Source organism: Equus przewalskii, chromosome 27 (assembly GCF_037783145.1).
Source record: "Equus przewalskii isolate Varuska chromosome 27, EquPr2, whole genome shotgun sequence".
Taxonomy (NCBI): domain Eukaryota; kingdom Metazoa; phylum Chordata; class Mammalia; order Perissodactyla; family Equidae; genus Equus; species Equus przewalskii.
Genome location: NC_091857.1, coordinates 33,524,303 through 33,547,933, shown reverse-complemented (window position 1 = coordinate 33,547,933; position 23,631 = coordinate 33,524,303). Strand labels below are relative to the sequence as shown.

At 43.7% G+C, this 23,631-nt stretch overlaps 1 protein-coding gene and 1 long non-coding RNA gene across 21 annotated transcripts in view; one reads left to right on the top strand and one right to left on the bottom strand.

Annotated features, from left to right (window-relative positions):
- DYRK1A (dual specificity tyrosine phosphorylation regulated kinase 1A) overlaps positions 1-19,521 on the bottom strand; it is a 134,613-nt gene extending 115,092 nt beyond the window's left edge. For 4 of the 20 annotated variants that reach the window (XM_070597670.1, XM_070597674.1, XM_070597660.1 and 1 more), the window contains exon 1: positions 17,616-17,755. The gene's annotated coding sequence lies outside the window, so the exon portion shown is untranslated. Of the gene's footprint in view, positions 1-16,629; positions 17,232-17,615; positions 17,756-18,477; positions 18,851-19,064 lie in introns of those variants that run through there. The other 16 variants (XM_070597666.1, XM_070597676.1, XM_070597661.1 and 13 more) reach the window with 16 other exon arrangements.
- A 147-nt stretch (positions 19,522-19,668) lies between these two features.
- Positions 19,669-21,901, top strand: LOC139079917 (uncharacterized). Its single transcript, XR_011533957.1, has 2 exons — positions 19,669-21,622; positions 21,709-21,901. It is a non-coding gene; the product is annotated as an uncharacterized lncRNA (long non-coding RNA).
- The last annotated feature ends 1,730 nt before the right edge of the window (positions 21,902-23,631 follow it).

Here is a 23,631-nt window from a genome sequence, read left to right as displayed (position 1 = left end):
CTATAACAGTAGATGGAAGAAGAGAAGTGTAAGGCAGGTGGTTTAAATATTCATCTACCTTAAAAGAAAGTCGATAATGTCTTAAATTTTAAGTCAAATACAAAAATAGTGTTTGGGTTCCCTACCCAACCTCTAATCTCCCCCTTCTTCCTTTATAACAGAAGCTAATTCTATTCAGAGCCCATGTGCACACCCACCCCATTTAGGCACACGCTCGGGAAAAGCGTGCCCAGTCCCAGGAGTGTGCCTAAGTGGCCTAAATGTAATCCCATTTCCCTTTCTGGGGAGTGCTTCAGAAACAGGCATATAACCCGAGAAAAGTCTGCCAAAGGGTTTCCAGGCTAAGTTCCCACATTCTTACACAGCTACAAGGAAAATAATCTTCTCTTCTTTCTCTGGACATCACCGTGTCTGGATACAACTCCTGAAACTGCGGCAGCCATTGTATTAATCTGAGGCTGTAGCCAGCCAACGACTAAAGGTGGAGATGGAAAAACTGTGGCCCTGAAGACATTACTGTGCCACCAAATGAATTAGCCCTAGAGTCCACCCTACCTCTGGACTTGCAACTGCAAGCTAAATTCTCTTACTTTGAAGCCAGTTTGGGTCAGGGTCTCAATACTTGCATCCTAATTGATAGAACAAGCATATTATTTAGAAGTAAAGATGTAAATAACAGAACAAACAGCTAAGAGTTGAGGTGAAAGTGATTATGCCTCGGTCTCACCTGCTAGACCCTGACCATCTTAGAAGCAGAGGGACTATCTCTCAGACTGCTTGAGCCAGTACTGGAAAACCATAGCATGGCAACAGGAAAAAGGCTTTCTCAAAGAAACAGTGCATGTATTTCAACCTCACTCAGCAAACATGTACGGAGTCTTCTACGTGCCAAGCCCTGAAGACAAAGGAGACAACACAAAGCAGATACAACTCCTGCTCTCAAGCAGCTTAGTCTATAGGAAGCAGATACAAAAAAAAAGAAAAGAACCTAAGAGCTATAAAATTCAGATGGAACAAGGATGAAGCAGTGACCAAAAAAAGTTCAGGGTGTTTTGAAACATAACCTAGACTGGAGCGGGGAGTCAAAGAGGAGTCAAGGAAGGCTTCCTCAAACAGATGACATCTAAATTGAGACTAAAGAGATGAGCAGGAGTTAGTAGGACAAAGTCCTAAGCACTTTATATGCATTCATTTACTCTTCACAGCACTATAAATAGTTAGTAAATGTTATCTCCATTATATAGACAGGGAAACTGAGGCTCAGAGAAGTTTTATATAGCCAGGAAAAGACAGGGCTAGGATTCAAAGCTAGATACCTAGATCAGACTACAGAAAATGCACTCTTTACCACTACACAAAACCATTTTTGACGGACAGACTCTAAGTGGCTCCCATGACAGGGCCTCCAGCTGTCCATGCCCTTGTGTAAACCCTTCCCCTTGACCCAGGACCTGTGACATGCTTATAACCGAGAGAATGCAGGAAAGGTGATGAGATATCACTTCCACAGGTATGACACATAGGACTGTACATCTATCCTGCAGGGAGACTCTCTCCTTCACTGTCTTTGAGAAAGTAAGTGGCCATGTTAGAAAGGACCACACAGCAAGGAACTGAGGGCAGACACCTGACCACAGGCAGCAAGAAATTGAGGCCCTCAGTCCAATAGTGCACAAGGAACTGAATTCTACCAACAACCATATGACCTCAGGAGAGATCTTTCCCCAGGTAAACCTCAGGTGAGACCACAGCCCCAGCCAACATCTTGACTACAGCCCTCTGAGACCCTAAAACAGAAGACCCAGCTAAGTTGTGCCCAGACATTTGACCCACAGAAACTGTGAGATCATAAATTTATGTGTTTTAAGCTCCTAACTTGGTGGTAATACTGTTACATATCAAGAAATAACTAACATACTGCTGGACAATAAAGTCCTTCCACCATATCCTGGTGCTTTGCTGAAATACTGATTTTTAACTACTCCAAACTACACATCAAGCCAACTTCAGGTGGCAGTCACACTTGCTCTTTTTAAGCAAAATTCATGTACCAAGATGTCACATTAACCACAATCTGACCCTGCATTTTATAGCAGCCATGTTAAAAATCTTGTCTGCTAATTCCATTATTGCTGTGGTTTCTGTTTCTATAAATGAAGTTTTCTCTTCTATGTCTTCAAGTTCACTAATCCTTTCTTCTGTAATGTCTAATCTGCCATTAATGCCATGCAGTGTATTTTTCATCTCAACACATTAGTTTTAACCTCTAAAGGTTTCACTTGGGTCTTTTTTAATAACTTTCATGTCTCTAACTTTTTGAGCATATGGAATACAGTTATAAAAACTGCTTTAATGTCTCTACTTGTAAATTCTAACATCTGTCATTCCAGGGTTGGTCTCGATTGATTGATATCCTAATTATAAGTCATATTAACCTGTTTCTTCACATATTTAGTAATTTTTGATTGGATGCTGGACATTATACATTGTCGAGTGTTGGATTTTGTTATACTTCTTTAACGAGTGTTGGACTTCGTAATGGCAGGGAATTACATTACTTTCAGATTAGTTTGCTCCTTTCAAGGCTTGTTTTTAATCTTTTCAGACAGATCTACAGTAGCCTTTACTTTAGGACTAGTTTAGCCCCACTACTAAGACATGACGTTTCTGGAATCTCAACGAACACAGCATTTAATGAGATCTTTCTATTCTGGCTATAAGGTACTCAAATATTTCTTAGTCCTGTGTGAGCTCTGAGAGTTGTTCTGCTTGCAGCTTGCTGGTGGATTACTTCCCCAGAAATTGTTCCTTTATCAAACTGCATCCTACACATGCACAGCAGATTGGTATTCAAACATTTAATGGAGCCACTAAAAAGATTTCTAGAACTCTTTTTCTGCATAGCTCCCTTCTCTCTAGAACTCTGCTCCTCAAATTAGAACCATCTTGGCCTCCTCCAACTCCAATCTTCATTTCCTCAACTCAGCGAGGCCACATGGCTTTATTTGGAAACACCCTCCCAGCACTGAGATCTGAAAGTTGCCTGCAGGGAGAAAGCCGGGCCATCATAGAGCTCACCTCGTTTGTTTTCCATCTGTCAGGGAGGGCAGTTCTGCACTGCCTATTGTTCAATATCTAAAAACAGTTGTTCTGTGTATTTTGTTGAGTTTCCTAGGTGTTTATGATTTGAGGGCAAATGGAAAATGTTACTGCTTCATCGTCAAAAGCAGACGTAATGACTCCTGACACTGATTTAAGTAAAGGTTTTATGAGACACAACTCCTAAATATACATCATTATCTATCACATTACCCCATCTTTATTTTTAACATGGGATTTATCACTTTGTCATTATGTTATCTGCTTTCTTGATTATTCTACACTTCACAACAGAATGTTAAGATCTGTGAGTGCAGGGATCTAATCTTGTCACTCCTGTATCCTCAACACCTAGAACCTATCCCAGTCTAGAATAGGCACTCAGATTCAGCAAACTCAGTAAATCAACAAGCAAATTGTTTTATAAGTATTTCACTTAATATATAACGTCACCTCTTCCCACTAGTAAATTCTAATATAGATGCAGGTAACCCTGACCCTGGAGAGTTCCTTAGAATTGTCTATTATCTTAATTAGCATCATCTAAGTAAAAGCTCTTAGGTGCAAACAAAAGAAACTCTGGCTCTGTTGAAACTGAAAAGGAAGTTATTAAAGCATATTAGGCAAATCACAGAAAACCCCAGGAGGGCCAGGCCAGAAGGCTACGTGATCAAGAACATCCAAAATTCAAACCACATATCTGGTCCAGTGGAGACAACACAGGATACAGTCACTGCAACTTGTACAGATAATCTACCACTGACACTGGGAATTAAATGCTACAACTGGATCTCTGTCACTGCCTGCCTCTGGAAAAGAGATGTAGGTGCCATCCCCCTTGCATTGCAGAACACAGATTCTACAAAGTACCTGCTTCTGCAAATCACTGGGTTCTGAGGTAGTGGAATGGAGGCCCCAGGTCACATGATTTGCACCCTAACTCCAAAAGATGCAGACAAAGTGAGCACAAGATTTTCACAATGGAAAGGGATTTCCACCTCCCACCAAGATTCTCTTTTTTTTTAAAGATTGGCACCTGAGCTAACAACTATTGCCAATCTTTTTTTTTTCCTGCTTTTTCTCCCCAAGTTCCCCTAGTACATATACTTTAGATGTGGGTCCTTCTAGTTGTAGCACGTGGGACGCCACCTCAGCATGGCCTGACAAGCGATGCCATGTCCGTGCCCAGGATCCGAACTGGCGAAACCCTGGGCCACTGAAGCGGAGCATGCAAACTTAACCACTCAGCCAGAGGGCCAGCCCCAGCACCAAGATTCTTAAGGTAAAGATTCCCCAAACAAAGAAAGCTGTTAGATGTTCTTGTTTATTACCCAAAAGATTAATGAACCAGTAGTACAAGGCATCAATCCAAGCATACCAGAACCTTTACCTATTTTTCCAATTAAGGGGTTACAGAAGCTCTGTTTCTCCTTTCTTTTCTCTCTAAATGTTTAACTTTAGGGCACTTAACTGTTCCCTGGGTTTTTTATTATCTGGAGGCAGTATATGCAATCTACTGTGATTAGCCTCAAGCAAATTTACTTCCCTGCATCTCAGTTTCCTAAATAATAAAGCACAGATACTACTAGCACCTTGTAAGGTTGCTGAGAATCCTAACTAATAATGAATATGTACAGTATCGGACCCATAGTAGGCAAGCGATTAATAGTAGCTATTGTTACTATTATTAATGACTAGCTTGTTTTTTAAGAGAAGAAACTCACTGATTTACATGAACATCTATTTTTTAAAAAATCTGTCCACAGGTTAAAGATCCACATTTCGGTTCTATCTCAGTATTATGCTATCCCCCTTAGTCCCTCTGTTACCAGACAAAGCAACAAATAGCTTAAAGTAGTCTAACATGTTGCCACTAAAACTAAGTTCAAGACATGAACGGACGGCTGGAGGAACTGCTCACCCTGACCGCAAGTCGGGCTTCCTTTACATTTCCCTCCAGTGAAGTCAGACTATACTGAAAAGCTTCCTGAGGGCAGAGACCACGTCTGTCCATGTGACACTCCTGCGTCCGAAGGGCCCACCATGGGGCCAGCCAGGGAGCAGACCTTCAATAAGATCTGAATGTCTGCTTTTCTAAATATTTACTGCAGAAACCAGTCATTGAGAAAGGTTTCACAACTATTTTAAAACAAATCCCTTATAAGCTTTTAAAAAGCTCATCCACCTGACAAGATCAACAGCTTCAATAACTTTCTAACTACCAGACGCATTCTTTTGAAAATTCATCCATACAATGAACCCTCCCTCAATCATTCTTTTCCTTCTGTGGTCCAAACTTGAAGCCTAAGTTAAAGCCAAAAAGCAACCGAACAAAGCACTTTCTTCACTTTTCTGTCACTTTTTAAATGAAGTCAAAGCTGGAGCTCATTTTAAATGTGAACCTGACAACTACTACAAACGCGGGAGTGCCGTTCAGATGGAACTGCTGAATGCACCTCCCTTTGTTGGCTGGGAGTCACGAAGAATATCCAGCCTGACGCCCTCTGCAACTCACACCAGTCAGATGGCCACTAGTGAATATCTACTCCAACTAACTACTACAATTACACACTCTTTTCATAAAGAAAGTACAGTCCTTCCACTCCACATTCCCAACATCTAGCTTCTAAGATACAGTAGGTATGTCACATGCATTTGTTAAATTAATCCATGAGTATATAATTTTGTCTTTTTCTTGGCTACATAGAGCTTTCCAACCTTATCTTTAAAAAAGACGGTATTTACTTTTTTCTTCCTCAAGGCTCCCATATTTCCTGGTCAGCTCTTACTCCAAACGCACAGACACTCCCCTGATGTAGTCCTTTGGTCCTTAAGACCAACTAGTAAAGATCAAAATGTGTAGTTCATTGATTCATTCAACAAATGTTTCTTCAGTGCTTACCATGTGCCCAACACTTGTCAATTCCTGAGACTGCAAAGGAGAGCAAAGCACCACTGTCCCTGCTCTCTGGAGGGCATTAATCAAATAAGCACTAAAAAAAATTACCAACTGTGATAATAAGCACTATAAAGGAAAAGTGCAGGGAGACATAAGATATTAAAAAAGAAGAGGTGGCTGGAGTGCGGGGGGCCGCTTTCCCTGACAAAGTGACATCTGAGCTGAAATTAAAGGAGGAAAAGCAGTTAACTAAAAGAAAGAGGAAGCAGCACATGCAAAGACAGGGATCCCGAGACCTGGGTGGTTAAGACTGCATAGTAAGCTGGGGCCGGATCATCTAGGAACGGGGTCTTGTTGACTAGCTTGGTCTTTACCCCAGAAGTCACAATAAATCATCAGTTTTTTTTAAAGGACAAAGAATTCTTGATCATTCATGTGCTCAAATCCCTCTTCCATTCCTGCCCATTCTACTGAACTGTCCTTATTCCTTGACCTTCCCTATACGCCCACATCCTTTACTTCAGATGTCTGTATCTTTGTCTTATTCAGCAAACAGCCTTCCTCCAAGCTGTCTCCCAGGAATCCTAAGGTGCCTATCTTCAATTTCTCCCCTCTGCATAGCTGATTCTAATACTGCTGAGTAACAGTGGGCCTTCAGGCCAATTCTTAGGTAAATTTACCTAGCTTTACTGATGTTTGGAACTGTACCACAGAATCATTATAGGGAAATTCAAAAAGTGAAATTAGATTGTAAAATACTCAATGAGATCCTAGTAATTTTCTTACCATTGCTGTTTTGAAAAACTTTTATGAAACAATCTTCTGTACCACAGAAGTAATGTCTCTCAATAATGAATGTGTTTGATGCAAAGATGATGTGAAAAACACCACTGTGATGACAGTTGTTCTTTTCAAGGGGAAATGATCAAATCAGAACAAATTTTTCAGCAGACAGTACTTGTCTTAAGGACTGGAGTCTTATTTATATACAAATAAACTTTGACTCAAAATTAACTGCCAAAATGAGACAAAAATTATGACCTTCAAAAAGCAACATCAAAAATTATTCAACTTCGTAGACTGTGTTCCCTTTAAGGAAAATCTATGTCTACTGGAGACTGAGTGCGTAAGCCCACTCCAGACTCCCAGAGATCCCCAGCGGAACACAACTTCCGTGACGGCACTGACATTCCAGCAGGGATTCCCACGCTCTAGTTCCACGGTGGGCACTAGCAGCTACTCCAGAAATAATTCTATCCACCTTACAAGATAAACGCCTTTTAGATGATTGGTCTCCAAATAAGGGGACATGTGAAAATAAACAGAATATGCTATTTTTCAGGAAAATACTAAGGCACTCAGAACACATTAAACTCTCACATGTTCAGCTAACTCTATACTTTTCAAACCATGAATTATGATACAACCTTTTCCTTTCCAATCAGAGCTTCTAACACTGCCTTCTCCCACCGCTCCATTTTTTAGCTCATCTTTAATGGTGCTACAAATTATTTCCACCTGTCCCTAACGGAAGGTTTGAACTACGATAATAATTCTCTTCTTTTCTTCCACAGTTCCTTCAGGTCCTCAGTAGGAAATACTCTCGACTGTCGTCCCATCAAACCAACCATTCCACTCCTACAACCTTTTACTATACTGCCACCAAAGTTTAATTCTCTCCTTTCTATCTCCAAAAACTTGGCCACACTGCTGTCTGAATCCAGAAATACTCACTTTGTTCTGCTGAAAATTAAATAATTTAAGACCTTTTTAAGGTGTTCCAAACTTGGCTCTTCTACCTGTCTTCTACTTTTTACCTCTCCTTTTCCTTCCCAGCCCTCCTCAGTGTCATTTCCCTAACCCACAGATTTGTCGTTATTGCCCTGCTGAAAAACCTTCAACTGCCCCAATTTCAAATTCCTCATAACATTTAAGCTCCTTCAATCTCTGTTCTCACTGCAGCTCTCCCTATCCCTCCCCTAGCATACCACTCTCTCTCTCTCTCTCTCATTCTCCAGGCACACAACTCTGTCATTCTCCAAAGTCACCTTTCACTTACCCCACCAGCAAAGGCTGCCCACATGACCTCCTCCAGCGGACTGTCAGTTCCTCAGGTTCCACTATAAAAAGCCTATCCATTCTTCAAGACCAAGATCTAGTCCCACTTCCTCCATAAGGCATGCGCAACTCCCCAGAACTGTCTTGCGCATATCAATACCTCCAACTGTGCGCAGCCATGGTCGTACCTGTGCTCATCTTGCCTGTATATACACAACTATCTCAACACTAACAGGAGAGGTAACCAAATCTTCTCACTTTTGTAGCTAAAGCTTCCACCACCATAATTCACATGTTTTTTAAGACAGTCAAATGTTTAGTCAACTGAAGAGGAACAAGAATCCCCTTTTACAATTTATCAAAGCATTTACAATTACAAGCATTTACAACTAAGCAAAACATCAGTTTTTCATTCAACAGAATAAAGAAATACAGGAAAATCAGAAAATATTTTTAACTGTATGTCTAACAAAGAATATTTTAAGAACAAGACATAATACAACTTAAGATGTTCAAATTCACTCATAATTAAAGAAATGTAAATCCAAACAACTACACATCATTATTCACCTATTAAACTGACAAAGATTTACAACTTTGATAACACCAGTGTTGGTGAGATTGGGAAGCTCTGCGAACTCAAGACACTGCTGATGAGGTATAAACTGGTGCTTTTTGGAAGACAAGTTGGCAATACATATTCAAATGTGCATAAACCTAGTGAAGCAGCAATCTCCCTTATACATATATATCCTATGACCTACACTCACAGAACACAGTTATACGTACAAGGATGCACACTGCAGCATTGTTTAAAATAGCAAACACATGAAAACTTAAATGCTCTTTAATAGAGACTGACTAAATTGTGTACATCCATAACATGGAACACTTCCCAACCATTAAAAACAACAGGGAAACTCTATCAGCTGAGGTGGCATATTTCTAAGAGAGATCTAGAAGTGTAAGTTACAAAATTGTTTAGCATGATCCCATTTGCTTTTGATTTTAAGTGCACAGACACTGTGTACACATACACACGCACCACAATGTCCATGCACTTCAAAAAAAACAAATAGGATCATATTAAACATAAAGTTTTGTAACACATATTAAATGTTTACTATATAGACAATTGTATATCTATATATACATACATAGGACATTTCTGGTAGGAAAAACTGAACAGCTGTCATCTATGGGGCATGCAGGGAGGGTGGTTTGACACCATTCTATGGGGCTTGATCTTTTTTTTTTTTAAACCATGAGTATATATTACTCGATCTTTAAAAACTAAAATTCTCTAGGTGATCAGAACAATACTTTACATGTTTGATATGTTGGAGGACTGCTCAAATAGGAGCCCTAAACAGATGAAAAACACTAAGAAAAAAACGACACTCCTTGAGCCAGCCCTGATGGCCTAGCGGTTGAAGTTCAGCATGCTGTGCTTTGGCACCCAAGTTTAGTTCCCGGTTGCAGAACCACACCACCCGTCTGTCAGTAGCCATGCTGTGCCAGCAGCTCACAGAGAAGAACTAGAAGGACTTGCAACTAAAATATACAGCTATGTACTAGGGCTTTGGGGACCAAAAAAAAGGGGGGGGAAGATTAGCAACAGACGTTAGTTCAGAGCCAATCTTTCCTAGCACCAAAAAAAAAAAAGGACACTCCTTCCATTCCAAGAGTTATTCAATCAAGTCCAGTGGGTCCTCAGCAAAATTATCCACAGTCCCATTACCAACACTCCTAGTGACAAGAAGCCAGCAAGTGCCAGTCTAATGCTACCAAGCTCAGGCCACCAGAGAAGCCTCCATGAACCTTTCCAGGACTATACTCCAAGCTGACATTTCTTAAACATGCCCTTCGCTGTCCTCAGGCAAGGGCACATGTGCTCTCCTCTTTCCTCCCCTTTCCAAAAAGCTCTCCTGTTAGTGCAGGTGCTAATCTCCAATTTTTAAAACAGCCAGCTAATTGATAAAAATAAAGTGTTAACCTGATAACAGATAAAGGATATTCCCCTGGGAATATTTCCATTTTAAATTAGGGAATCTAGTTTTTACCTTAATCTAAAGGAATGAATGCAACAGTGAGAACTACAAGCAAACCAGATGAAAAGAAAGTAATCATTTGGGGAGAAGACCTACCTTTGTTCCTTCTCATCATGCCTATTAGGCACCTAGCCATCATCTACCCCAATGCTGTACATATACTACTCTACCTACTACAGCACTGACACTAACTATACCTCATGTAAAACCCCAACTCCCACCTTTAAACATTCATTTGACTAACTCAGACTATTTTTCTAAGGGGCTGAAAGGACAATTAAGTGAGCCAACCATTCACTACCCATGAGCTCACATATAAAAAGCAACATATATTTGAGAAAGACAGTTATCCCTATAAAGTTCTCATGCAGTGGTACTCGGTCCTCTGCCCCCTCTTTTGCAGAAAGTACAAAGAAGCAGGAGTCAAGAAAACATACGCTAGGCCCAGGCCTGCTTATTCTGAGGCGCTGGTTAGTCATTTCTTTCTTTGCATCCATTTCCCTCTCTAAAGTGAGGGGGATGAACTATAGCAATGCTTCTCAAAATGTTTCTACTGCATCAGGGTTACCTGGAGTCCCAACTAAGAGACTCCAGAGCATCACCCCAAACCTGCAGAAAGAGAAGCACCTGAGCTTGGGAATCCCAGAACTTTGCCAAGTTCCCCAGAAGACTGTTTGAGAACCATTAGTTTCTCAGATCTCTGCTAGACCTAATAATACTCTATAGTTCAAAGGAACCCAGATGTTCCCCTTTTTTCAAGACCTCAGAAATTAAAGAGGAAGACCAGGATAGTAAATGTATTTTTAAACATGACTGCTATCACCCCCTTGAGACTTCAGGCACCCAAACATTTACTGAAAACAAGACAAGATTCAAGTGTCATTCTAGGACTGTTTGCTGAGGATATGAGCAGGAATACATACAGTATAGTCTAGGAGACTATTAAAACTAAATCCAAAAGCTTAGATTCCAAATATTCTTTATATACAATATAGCCAAAGCAATCAAGAGTCATGCTTCTATCAGGAAATACTGTAAGATAATATGCTATTAAACCCAAAATTCCTTTACTACCAGAAGTTTAGCTACATTTTTTTCTTATCTGACTATATATATATATATTGTATATACTGAATACTAACGATCTGTTTGAATTTGCACACATAGTTCAAAAGACTAATGACCAGATGTGGAAAATAAAATTTAGGGGCTGGTCCCGTGGCCGAGCGGTTAAGTTCGCGTGCTCCGCTGCAGGCGGCCCAGTGTTGCACTGGTTCGAATCCTGGGCGCAGACATGGCACTGCTCATCAAACCACGCTGAGGCAGCGTCCCACATACCACAACTAGAAGGACCCACAACGAAGAATATACAACTATGTACCGGGGGGCTTTGGGGAGAAAAAGGAAAAAATAAAATCTTTAAAAAAAAAAGAAGAAGAAAATAAAACTTATTACTTAATGCAGTAAGTTGTCTCTTCAAAGTTTATTTCTGCCAGTTTCTTCCAAAACATTTGAAAGTCTGACAGGCAATGTCTCATAATCCCCCATTCTCCTCTTTTTCAGTAGAAACAGCTTCAGCAAAATAGTCACCCACCCTACCAAAGACCATATATCCCAGCCTCCTCTGCAGCTAAATGTGGCCACCTGACTAAGTTCTGACCAACAAGTGTAAACAGAAGTCATGTATGCAACTTCCAGGCTTGTCTTTAAAGGGAGGGGATGTGCCTTCCCCACATCCTGTTCCTGGACCGTGGACGTGGTGGTGAGCTGTCTCGTACTATACCAGAAATGGTATCTCCTTAATCATAAGCAAGCAACAGAACAGAGGAACCAAGGTCCCCCACGTCATGGGGCCACCACGTCAACCTTAGACTACTCTAAGAGAGAAATGAATTTCTTGTTTAAGTCACTGTATTAGTCAGAACATAGGCTCAATCTTGTGTTCTAACTAATGCATACAGAAAGTTTAAATTTATAACACATATTAAACAATAGTTACTTATGAACCGAGTAAAGCTGAAACTCTAATTACAAGTTCTTGGGTAATCCCTCTACTGAAATTATCGCTACTATACCAACTTATATTTATAAGGCATTCTACGCTTTTGCAAAGCACCTCATTTCAGTATCTCATTTCACATTCTCAAAATCCTGGACAGGGCAGCTGTGCCATATGCATTTGGCATATAAGACTCTAAAGCTCAGAGAAGCTACTTTGCCCAAGGTTGTGCTACTCAGGCAAGATTCAGCAGACAGGTTCTTCATTCTATCATTCTGTGCACATATTTATCTATCCCTGCTAGGTGCCAGGCACTGGAGTCACAGGCATAAGCAAGAAAAAATTATTCCTGTCCAGATGGACCTTACGATGTAATGGAGAAAGGAAGAAGAGATATTAAATGAATAACTATATATATGAATATATATGAATAATTATATACCTATGTGCAATAAGGGCTGTGAAAAAAAGCAGAAAGCCCTGTAAGAATGCAGAGCCAAGGAACCTTACCTAGACTGGGGGTTTGGGGAAGGCCTCTCTAAAGAAGTGGCATTCATGGCTAAGACCATAAGCAAGAGGAAAGGAGGGAGAAGGGGGAGAAGAAAGCTACTAAGAAATTTATATGCGTGATCTCGGCCTTCACAAGAACTCTCTGGTAAGCAGCATGAGCCCCATTTTACAGAAGAAATGGATACTTAGCGACATCACTGTGCCTCAAGTCCACACTGCCAGAGCAGCAGGACCGGTTAAGACTCCAGATCTGCCTAACTCTGAAGCCTGTGCCCAGCACCATCCCACAGGTGAGTACTCTCTCCATAGCATCATGCCGCCTCAACTGCTGTCTCTAAATAGATATCAAGTAGACTTTGGACAGATGTCATGGTTGGAGCTCTTTTTACCCAAACGCATGTGCTAAGATGCCAACCTTAACCACAAATATCCGCAAAACTTAAAAAAAAGAAAAAAACAGCTGTCATTGGGCGTTTTATATACTTAGAAAAATTAGGGGGCTATTTAATGAACAGGGAATGTTATTTAAAATAGAGGTGATATTGAACTCCACGTTAAACCAATTCACTAAGCCCCCTCCCACAAAATCAATTTAAACAAGCATTTCAATTATTGGAGAGAGAAAACTCAAAAACAATTCATCAAGAGTAAACATACAGGGGCCAGCCCCGTGGCCAAGTGGTTAAGTTTGCATGCTCTGCTTAGGTGGCCCAGGGTTTCACTGGTTCGAATCCTGGGTGCAGACCCAGCACCGCTCATCATGCCACGCTGAGGCAGCGTCCCACGTGCCACAACTAGAAGGACCCACAACTAAAAATATACAACTATGTGCTGGGGGGCTTTGGAGAGAAGAAGGAAAAATAAATAAAATCTTCAAAAAAAAAAAAGAGTAAACATACATTTTAAGCTGTTACGCACTGTTTCTTAGATACGAGCACATGTCCCTCAAACAAAAAATATGTATCTTTCAAAACTTTAACAGTAATACAAACTTTTAAAAATCACCTTCTAGAAGAGAGGGCACATAGCTCTGGTAGAAGAATCAAGTGCCAAGAAGCCGAAATGGTTCTGTATTAGCAAAAAGTACGCCACCACTTAAGATGCTCAATGTACTGTGAGTTATCATCTCCAATAAAAACTTTAACTTGGTCTACAACTCTGGAAGTAGGACTTCAAAGGAAAAGCATAGCTTTTTAAAAATATTTAGCTCATTTATACAATATTTCCAAATCATTTTGTTTTCATATACCAAAAAAATGGAACTAAGGCTGCCCGTAGACACTAGGTTAGGAAACAGGACTTGTCTTTAATAACCTAATGTGAACCTTAAATTAATTATTTTAGTCATGAGAAGTCAACACTTCACTTTCACATAACCAATGGTAAGTAAACTTTACTTTAAACTTCAGCCTAACATTGTAGCATTGACATAAGGCAAGATTTCAAAAGATTTTTTCATTTAAGGGCAACTGAGGAGAAATTTTAGGTAATTTAAAATAGTCTCATGATTTCTGTCCAAGTAGTTAAACACAAATTTAAGCCTCCAAAATTTTTAATCCAAAATTGTACAAACCTTGGGTTATGAACTACCACAATTTCTCTAGCCATCAAAACATTGCCCTACGGTCAAAATAATATATGGTAAGAAATCTTTTAAAAGGCATAACCACTATGTATATACAAGGTGTATGCGTAAGGTACGCGTCACTCAATTCACTTTGAAAGGGCAAACCGAGTCACTATCAAGTTTCAGGTGACCACTTCGATGGTATCAACTACTATCTTTACTTCTCAATAGAAAATATACATGAGTATCTGGAGGTAAAAGCACCAAAGCACTCAACAGAAAGTAGAGATCCTTAGCTGTAAGTTTAAATTACTGACAAGGAATACAACAAAATTAGAAGACTAATAAAATTTTGGGAGAGAAGAGCCAAGTTCTTTATAAAGACTTTCTGGAAGTTTTGGGGGTCTGCTAGGTTCAGATGGTTCAAGTTTTTCCTTGAGGGACAAAAGAGAAATTGCTCGGGGGTGTGGGTGTGTGTATAAGAAATCTGAAAGTTCTCTGAAGTAAGAGAAAAGCTAATGCTAAAGCAACGAAAAACTGACACGGACCTTATCACAAATACCAAGAAAGTCACAAATGAAGCCCCCTCTTCTGTTAATCTTATTTTTAATGTCACGAATATGGCAATTCCCTTCTCACTCATAATTAAATTACTTCTATACAAATTTTCTTCCCGTAACCAGATTCTTGCCAACCATAAACATGCACGTGAAAACATCCCTGGGCAGTCTAAATTTCTAAGCTATATTTCTAAATTATTTTCAGCTAGTAGCCAAGATTCAATACAAATTAGCATCTTCTTCCTTTGTAGAGTTTCAAACTAAAATGCATGCCAAAGGTCACTCTATATCATGCGTTATAACAAGTTACCTTGAATTTTGCTTTTGCAGATAACTAGTCACAGCACTATAAAAACCTATGTAAATTCCCTAAATACCAGTTGGTGCACTTACTCCACCCTCATATTTTTAAGTCACAAACACAAAAACTCTCTTTAAATAAAACTAAGGGGCAGACAATATTCTAGAGGGGAAAAAAATTCCAACCAAGGGTCTTTTTCTACTATCCACATTCCCAAACAAGACACTGCATTAAAATAGATTATTTTCATTTAATTTGGAGGTTAGTGCCCCTAAAAAACTGGACTAACTCCTTAATTTTTGAAGCCTCACTGGACAGTAATTTTGTACGTTTGTTAAGTTTCTAAAGGTCCCACCAAAATGTCTTTAAAATAAGTTTAGGAAATGATCTTACACCTAAATTCCGAATTCCTAATAATAACAAGGATCCACTAGATGACTTAGTCTGTCTCCCACCCCACCAACAATGATCATTCACTCAAGTCCATTCCTTCAAATCTAAATCTTCTCTACATTTTAAAGAAGTGTGTCTTCACCTTACAGACACAGGGGTGACCCTTCCTTCTAGAATAATTAATTTCTGAGTCTAGGCCACTTATCAACTTTTTATACTCAGTTTTACAATAGAACTTGGTGTAGACATTGACAGGAGTCCTTAACTTTCTGGCAAGGTTTGAAGTCTAAATGAACTTGGACAGCCACCATAAACACCGCCGCTGTTTCAAAGCAAATCCCCCAAAAGCTCTGGGGTAAGTGTAAGTCACACGTATACTAAATATCTTCACTATAATCGAGTAAATCTTTGTCTTAAATGCTATTTCTTTGAAACTATCTTCTTCAGTTTAAAATCTTGAATTTTAGAAATTAAAATTTAGCAATTTTGGTTCTACTCTCACGTTTATAGTCTATCCAAAAATAATATTCTCTCCAAGTAACTAAACCACCAAGATCCGAGAAATACAAGAAAACAAAAGCTAAAGGTAATTCCACCGAATTATTAAAACACCACAAACACCAAAGTATTAAATATATCCATTCCTAAGCACTTTGTATGTGTAAAGTATGTAAAGAAGAAATCTACATATTCAAAGATTAAAAAAATGACTAAAAATAACTTTACACAAAACTTTCTCATGACTCATCAATACTTAAGGATGCCTATAATTAAAATTAAGTGTGAAGAACAAAACGCACCAAAGAATAGTTTTTAATTCCTTCCATTCAAAAACTGTCTACAGAGTTTTCTTTGGGGAGAGGGGGGAAGACTGACAAGTTTCATTCTCATCTCAGTCTTTCCTTTCCACTTCCGCAAAGCACTAAATTAATTCCATGCTCAACACTATACATGGACACAATCTCTAGGTTAGAACCCTGAGTCATTATGCACAGATCACTCCAAAATTTGCCAGTATTTATAATAACTAGTTAAAACCTAGTGATTAAGAGCCCCGGCTGGCTGAAGACTCCTGCTGCTGGAGTCCCCAGCTGTATGACCTTGGATGAGTCACAGCTCAGTTTTCCCATCTGTAAAATGGGTAACCGTTCCTACTGGTAGGATAAGCGAGTTAACACCCTGAGAATGGTACCTGGAATTCTTCGTCCTAATTTTCAATGCCGGGTGAAAACAACGTTCTAAGATGTGTTTTCTGACAACCTGGGCGGAATTCAAGAACCAAACGGTGCTGGCATTTAAGCGCTGCACCTAGATTACAAAATTCAGCTAATCTAGGGTTGGACGAAAAGCACAGACAGGTAGCTGAAGTCACTCACTCACTGTGCCATTTTTAACTATTTCAGACTAGGGAGGGGCCCCTCGCCAAGTGTGAAAGATCTTCACCAGCTTCGGCGTGTCTAAGCCAGAGTGGGCTGGTGCCTGCAAATAGACTTGCGAAGTTTTGTGGCAATGGCCAGGTTATCCATTATAACTGACGCATCCCCGGCCACCGACTCCTCCGGCTGCTAAACAGGTCATTCCTCCCTCCCGAGCGGCCAGGATCGCTTGCACTCGCTGCACAACTTCCGAGCACGCCGAGGGCCCTCGCTCCAGCGCACACCCCGAAGGGCCGCGGCGGCGCCGGCCGCCCGACCTTCCCCGGCGCCTCGCCCAGCAGCCGGCCCCATTTTCTTAACCCGTGCATTGTCCTTGCGGAGAACCCCGGCGGTTCCCACACTGGTGGGGACCGAGAGGAGGGACGAGGGAGGAGCTGGGGGAAGAGGATGAGGAGGAAGAGGAGGAGGAGGAGGAGGAGGAAGAAGACAACCTCCTCCCCTCCGCTCGGGCGACCAGTGAAGGTCTGGCGCTCTCTCCGGCCCCCGGGCCCCGGCTCCCCGGAGGCCGCGGCCCCCGCTCCCACCCTCCGAACTTTCCCTCCGCTCGCACCCGCCTCTCCTCCGGGACCGGGCCCGGCGGGCTCCCTCCCCCGGCGGCCGGCCCCGGGCCGCGGCGCCTCCTCCTAAAATGGCAGGTCCCTCCCTCCGCCCGGCCGGCCTCGGCGCGGGCCCGGCTGCAGGCCGCCCGCGGGGGGAGCCGGGCGCCGGGCCGGGCGGGGCCGCGGCCGGGCCGGACACTCACCGGGACGATGGCGGGGCGCTCGCGCCGCTCCCTCCGGTGAGTCTCAGCCTCGGGCTCCCGCCGCTGCGCTCCCGCCGCGGCCTCCGCAGCCAGCGCCGCCCCGGCCGCCTCTCTCCGCCCCCGGCGCTCCCGGCTCCGCGGCCGAGCCGCAGCCTTCTCAGTCTCTCTCCGGCTCGCGGTTCCAGCGGCGCCCGGGGCCGGGGAGGCGACAGCCCCCTCCCCGGCAAATACCGCAGTCCCCGGACCCCGACGCCCGGCGGCGGGGCCGCGCGGCCCGGGCCGGCGCGGAGGGCGGCGGCGACGAGGCCGGGCGCCGAGCGGCGGCCGCTGCCGGCGGCTTCTTCCCGAGGAGGATTTTGTAAATCTCACAAAATGGCGCGCGCTCCAAACCTGCGCAGCGAGAAGCGCCGGGGCCCGAGCGGCGGCGGCGGCGGCGGCGGCGGCTCCTCCGCCAGGAGAGCCCGAACCGCCCGCCCCCGAGTCCCCGCACAGACAGACAGACACTCACACACACTCACACACACACGCGCGCACACTCGCCCTCGCACACGCTCACTCACACACACACTCTCACACTCACACCGGTCCCGCCCGCTCGCCGGCGGCGGCAGCGGCACCAACAGCAGCAGCAGGAACAGCAGCAGCAGCAGCAGAAGCGGCGGCGGCGGCGGCGGCGGCGCCCGCACCCCCCGCTCGGGGTGTCCGCTCCCTGAGCCCGACCTGGGCCGCGATCAGCAGCAGCGACGGCAGCAGTCTCCCCGGATCCCCCCGCCGCTCTTGCCGCCGCCACCCCCGCCTCACTCCAATGGGGCTTTTTATTATTATTCGGGCGGGAAGCGAAAGGGTTTAAAAAAAAACCAACCAACAAAATGGCGACGGACCGACCCGGTCGCTATAGCAACTGTCAATCAAAACGCAAAACCCCGGCTGACGTGCTGACGTCCTCCTCCCGCCCCCCGGCCCCAAGCCGGCGGGCGGGGCCTGTTGCTCGGGCAACGGCAGATTCCGTTCCCTCCTTTCCCTCTCCCCCTCGGTCCCCAACCAACCACCCAACCCCCTCAGGTCACGTGAAGGATAAATTCGGAGCTCGGGCCCGCTAGGAGTGTCAGAGGAGGGCGCGTGATTCGCTCGGGGGAGGGGAGAGGAGGGGGCCGGCCGGGCGAGGGAGGGAAGGGAAGGGAAGGGGAAGGGAAGGGGGGCGAGGCGGCGGCTCGGCCTGTGCGCGAGCGCCCGCCGCCTCCCGGCCGCGCCGCGCCCCGCCCCGCGCCCGCCGCGCCCGCGCCGACTGCGGCCCGGGGAGCGCGCGCGGCCTCCGCGCCGGCGCCCCCGGAGCCCCGCGCTTCCGCGTCGGGCGCCCGCAGCCCCACCCGCGCCGGGGGGAGGGGCCGGCTCTGCGGCCGCGCGGGCCCCGCGCAGCCCACCCCGCGCGCCCGGGCCGGGGGCTCTCACCTTCCTCCCGGGGGGCGCGCGGCGCGGCCAGGCGGCCTGGGCGCGCACGGTCGCGCGTTGGAGCTGTTCTTCCGAGGGCTCGCGGGCCCCCCTCGCCGGAAAATGCCCACGGAGGCCGCGGCTGGGGGCGGGGAGGAGGCCGCCTCCGCGTGTCAGACATCTCAGGAATTCCGGACGCTTCGCCCGAATCCGGGATGCCCCTGCGGCTGACACCTTGGCTAAATCATGCCGCTCGGTTTTTGCAGCCACCGATGCCGACGTTCCGAAATCAGGGACGGAGCCATCATAGAAAGTTTTGGAGGCTGTGCACGCTCTCCCAGGCTTTCCCAGCTATTTCAAACCCCTCCCCACCTTTCTGGGCGCAGCCTGCCTTCTCCATCGGAATGCCCCTTAAATTAATCCTTTGGAGCTCTTACTGTATTCTCGTCCAACTCCCTGTTTTTCTTTTTCACGCACCGTCTCAGCTTCTAGATTCTTAATTCGCCCACAACTCCATTAACATTCTGGCTTTCGTTTATTTTTATTCTATCTACCCGTTCTGCCTGGCTAAATATTGCTAGGTGTGCTCTCCAAGCTTGAAAACCTAAGTATGCTAGTAGCCATGCTGTGCTGGCTACTTTGTAATGAGCAGACAGCCACTGGCTAAAAATTGTATTTTGTAGCTACCTTAATAAAATAGACTTTAATAAGTGTGACGCTAAAACGGATATTTATATAGATAGCATTTTACAGCAAGTCACTAATTTATTGATTTCTAAGCTCGACTTTGCCATTTTATGATAGTGTTCATATCAGTTTTTCTTAAGCTGCCCACAAATACAGTAGCAACAGATACAATCTTATAGGTATAAAGAAAAACCACACTGTAATAAATATCTGTCTCTATCCTATGTGACTGATTTCCAACCGATGTGCCCCTCCTCCAGTTATTAGAACGTTGACATACTAAGGCAACCATTCAGATTAGCACAGGCCCTGAAGGAAATCAGAGTAAACCTAAAGTAAATTACGCAAAAAGTAGGTTGGCAGACAGCTTACTTCGGACTGATTCTCTGTGATAGCAGTCGTTGCCCTGACTGTCAGAAGTTCTTTTGGATTGCTAACTCTTTCAAAATTGCCCTGCTAACACAGGGAAAGTCCACACTGAACTTGATTGCTTTGAAGGAAGTGGCCAAGAGGGTCCCTGCCGAGGTGAGAGAGCCCTGCCTTGACTCCGCCCAAGCTCACCTTCCACCTGTACAATCAACGTCTTCCTCCTGCGCGTCTTCTCCCTGCTCCCCACCCCCACCCCATTCACCACAGTTTCACTTCCAACACAACACTTAAGCATTTGCATCCTTTAACACGAAATTAAATTTGAGTCGAATTTCTATTGGTGATAATGAAGGAAACTGCCATAATTAATCTTCTAGGTAACCTGGAAAGAATGTGACAATTTCTCAAGAAATGTGTCCTTGTCTTCAGTCAAATCAATCTGGAAGATTATCAGGGTGAGGCAGAATCTCGAGTTTATGATCATGCAGCAACAGAGGACATTGATGGTCTTCATATCTAGAAAGCTGCGCCCTTGCCCCTACCCCCACCCCCGGTGTGACAGCCTCACACGACATTGATCAATGAACTGTCATGTCCGGGGTGGAATGCCGTAAAATAGTTTTATATAGGCTTCACCTAAAGAGTAACCTGTAAATTATGCTGCTCCAAACAAGTGAACATGTAGGCAGGAAGGACTCTGGTACAGATGCCCGTTTATTGTTGACGAGGTTCAGTGATTCAATCCTTGCTGTCATCTGAGAATCTCCCCATCAGACCCACTGACAGATGTGTTACAGATGCATATCTATTGATAGAAGTTAACCTCTAAAAGCCAAGACCCCCAGCTCACAGATAATAACAGCCTCCGCTTCTCTGGTACATTCTAAAGTATCTCTAGTCCTCACAACAACGTTACATACCCATTATATGGATGAGAAAACAAGTCCTGAGTAGTTAAATGACCTTCCCAAGGTCATACCACCAGTAAGTGGTGAAGCCAAGATTCAAACCCAATGTAATTGCAAAGCGCATGTTCTTTCCATCACACCAAGATGATCCAAGATTATTTGGAAATAGAGTCTTTACAGCAGTAATCAAGATGAGGACATGAGAGTGAACCCTAATCCAATATGCCCGGTGTCCTTTTAAAAAGAAGAAATCTGGACCCAGAGACAGACACACACAGACAGAAGGAAGACGGTGTGAGGACACAGGGAGAACACCAGCGGCACCCAAGGAGCACCTGGGGCTGCCGGGAGCCAGGAGGGAGGTTGGGAGCAAATTCTGCCTCACAGCTATCAGAGGGAACCACCGACACCCTGATTTTGGACTTCTGGCCTCCAGAACTGTGAGACGCTAAATCTCTGTTGTTGAAGCCCCCTGGTCTGTGGTACTTTGTAACGGCGGCCACTGCAGACTAGCACACAGATTCAAGCCAAGGTTTAAGCCAAGCCCGGTTCTTCTCGTTGGTTCCACACCTGTTCATTCCCGCTCATGGTGGTGCGCTATACTAAACCCGAAAGGTGAGTAGTTGGTACCCGGCTGGGAGTTATAACCCCAACATTCCAAGTACAAACTAACTAACCAATACCTCTGCCCTTCACACCAGGTGAGAAGGTGAACAGTTTACAATTCATCCCTGGACAGCCGTGTGGCCGGAAGCTGACACCCTCGCTCTTCTCACAGACTTCTGAGTGAAGGCCCTTGGTTGCTCCCTTTGTACAAGCTTTATTGTTTGTTCTGATTTTAACAGTAATTCACGTTTATCAAACATATTAGAAATAAACAATAAATTAACACAAGAGAGGGGCCTTATTTAAACTGACAATGGTGGTATGCTGTGAAGCAGGAAGTTAATGCTCAGTTCTCTACACCTGAGATCCAAAAACAAGAAGTCAAAGTAGGCGCCAGCCTGGTCGCCTAGTGGTTAAGCTCATGCACTCTGCTTCGGCGGCCTGGGGTTTTCAGGTTTGGATCCCGGGCGCAGACCTACACACCGCTCATCAAGCCATGCTGTGGCAGCATCCCATATACAAAGCAGAGGAAGATTGGCACAGATGTTAGCTCAGGAACCATCTTCCTCTAGCAAAAAGGAAGATTGGCAACAGATGTTAGCTCAGGGCCAATCTCCCTCACCAAAAAAAGAAGAAGAAGAAGAAGTAAAAGCAATATATGGTCATTATAAACAATTTTATAATGTGGAAAACAATAAAGAGGTAAAGATTATTCATAGATATCACCCAGAGATAAACCTTATTAATCTCTTCATATTGGCAAATATCTTTCTAGACTTTCTTAGAGAGACATGAGCACACACACACATCCAATACATATAGATATGTTTTATGCCTTTTTTAACTTACAATTATGAACACATTTTTGTGTTAATCAACTGAAATTTAGATAACTATTCTAACGGCTACAAGTATTCCCTCAGCTGAATGGGCCATAAGTCGTTTAGCTGCTCCTCCATTTTTAAAGACGGGTTCCTCTTTTTCGTTTGTTGTTGCAAATAAAGCTGCGTAAACATCGTATATACACATTTTACACGCCCACCCAGTCATTTCCTCAGGATAAGGGCATACATCCTTAAAATGCTTTGATTCATGTTGCCAAAATAGCCCTCAGAAATGATTTCACCAATTTGCACTCCTAAAAGTAGTACGTGAGAATGACTTTTCCCCACACTCTACTACACTCTCTTGTTTTACTTTGCATTTCTTTGACCATTTAGTGTCCTCTCTTTTTATATATGTTTACTGGCTACCTGTGCCTGCCTGTGTATATTCCATGCCTATTTGGAGGAGAAAGGGGAAAGTGTCATTTTTTTATCGATTTCTTTTTTAACTGCAAAAAAAAGAAAAAAAGAAAACTAAAAGGCTGTCATATGCTGTTGTTAGGCTAGTATGTGATATCAACCAACACCTGCCATCCATCCTGTCAGTTTATCTGTGGCCATCTGCATTGCTAGCCATCTCCCAAGTGGATCTAGCCCACACTTCTTCCCTCCTCTCAGCCTCTCTGCCCTCAGCCTGCCCAGCTCCTCTTAACTAGGCACCTGGACCAAGTGCTCTGCCATCTTTGTGGCATCATAAGGTTGCTTAAAGGTTATTTTATGCCGAGATGTGGTTCTAGTGGTGCCATTTTTAAAAAGGAGGACAATACTCACTACTTTCCTGTCATGTATGAATGTTTACCAATGTTATTTCATGAGTTATCACCATTTTCTTTTTCTGTGACATCGAGATAAAGGTTAAATAGAAGAGGTGAAATTGTTGGATTAAAGTGTATATTTCGCACTGTTTCAGAATATCTTGAAACAGTATTTTGCAACACTTTGGCAAGACTTGAAAAGAAATACGCCTTAATATATTGATTCATACATGTATAATAACTTCCTCGAAATTAACAGGTTGAGGAAAAATGCCCTAATGAAACTGTGAAAAACAATTAAGTACATGGAATTAAAAATTAGGTAAGAGGCACAGAAATCTACAAAGGTCACTCACTTCAGTGGTTCGTTAGCTCAACA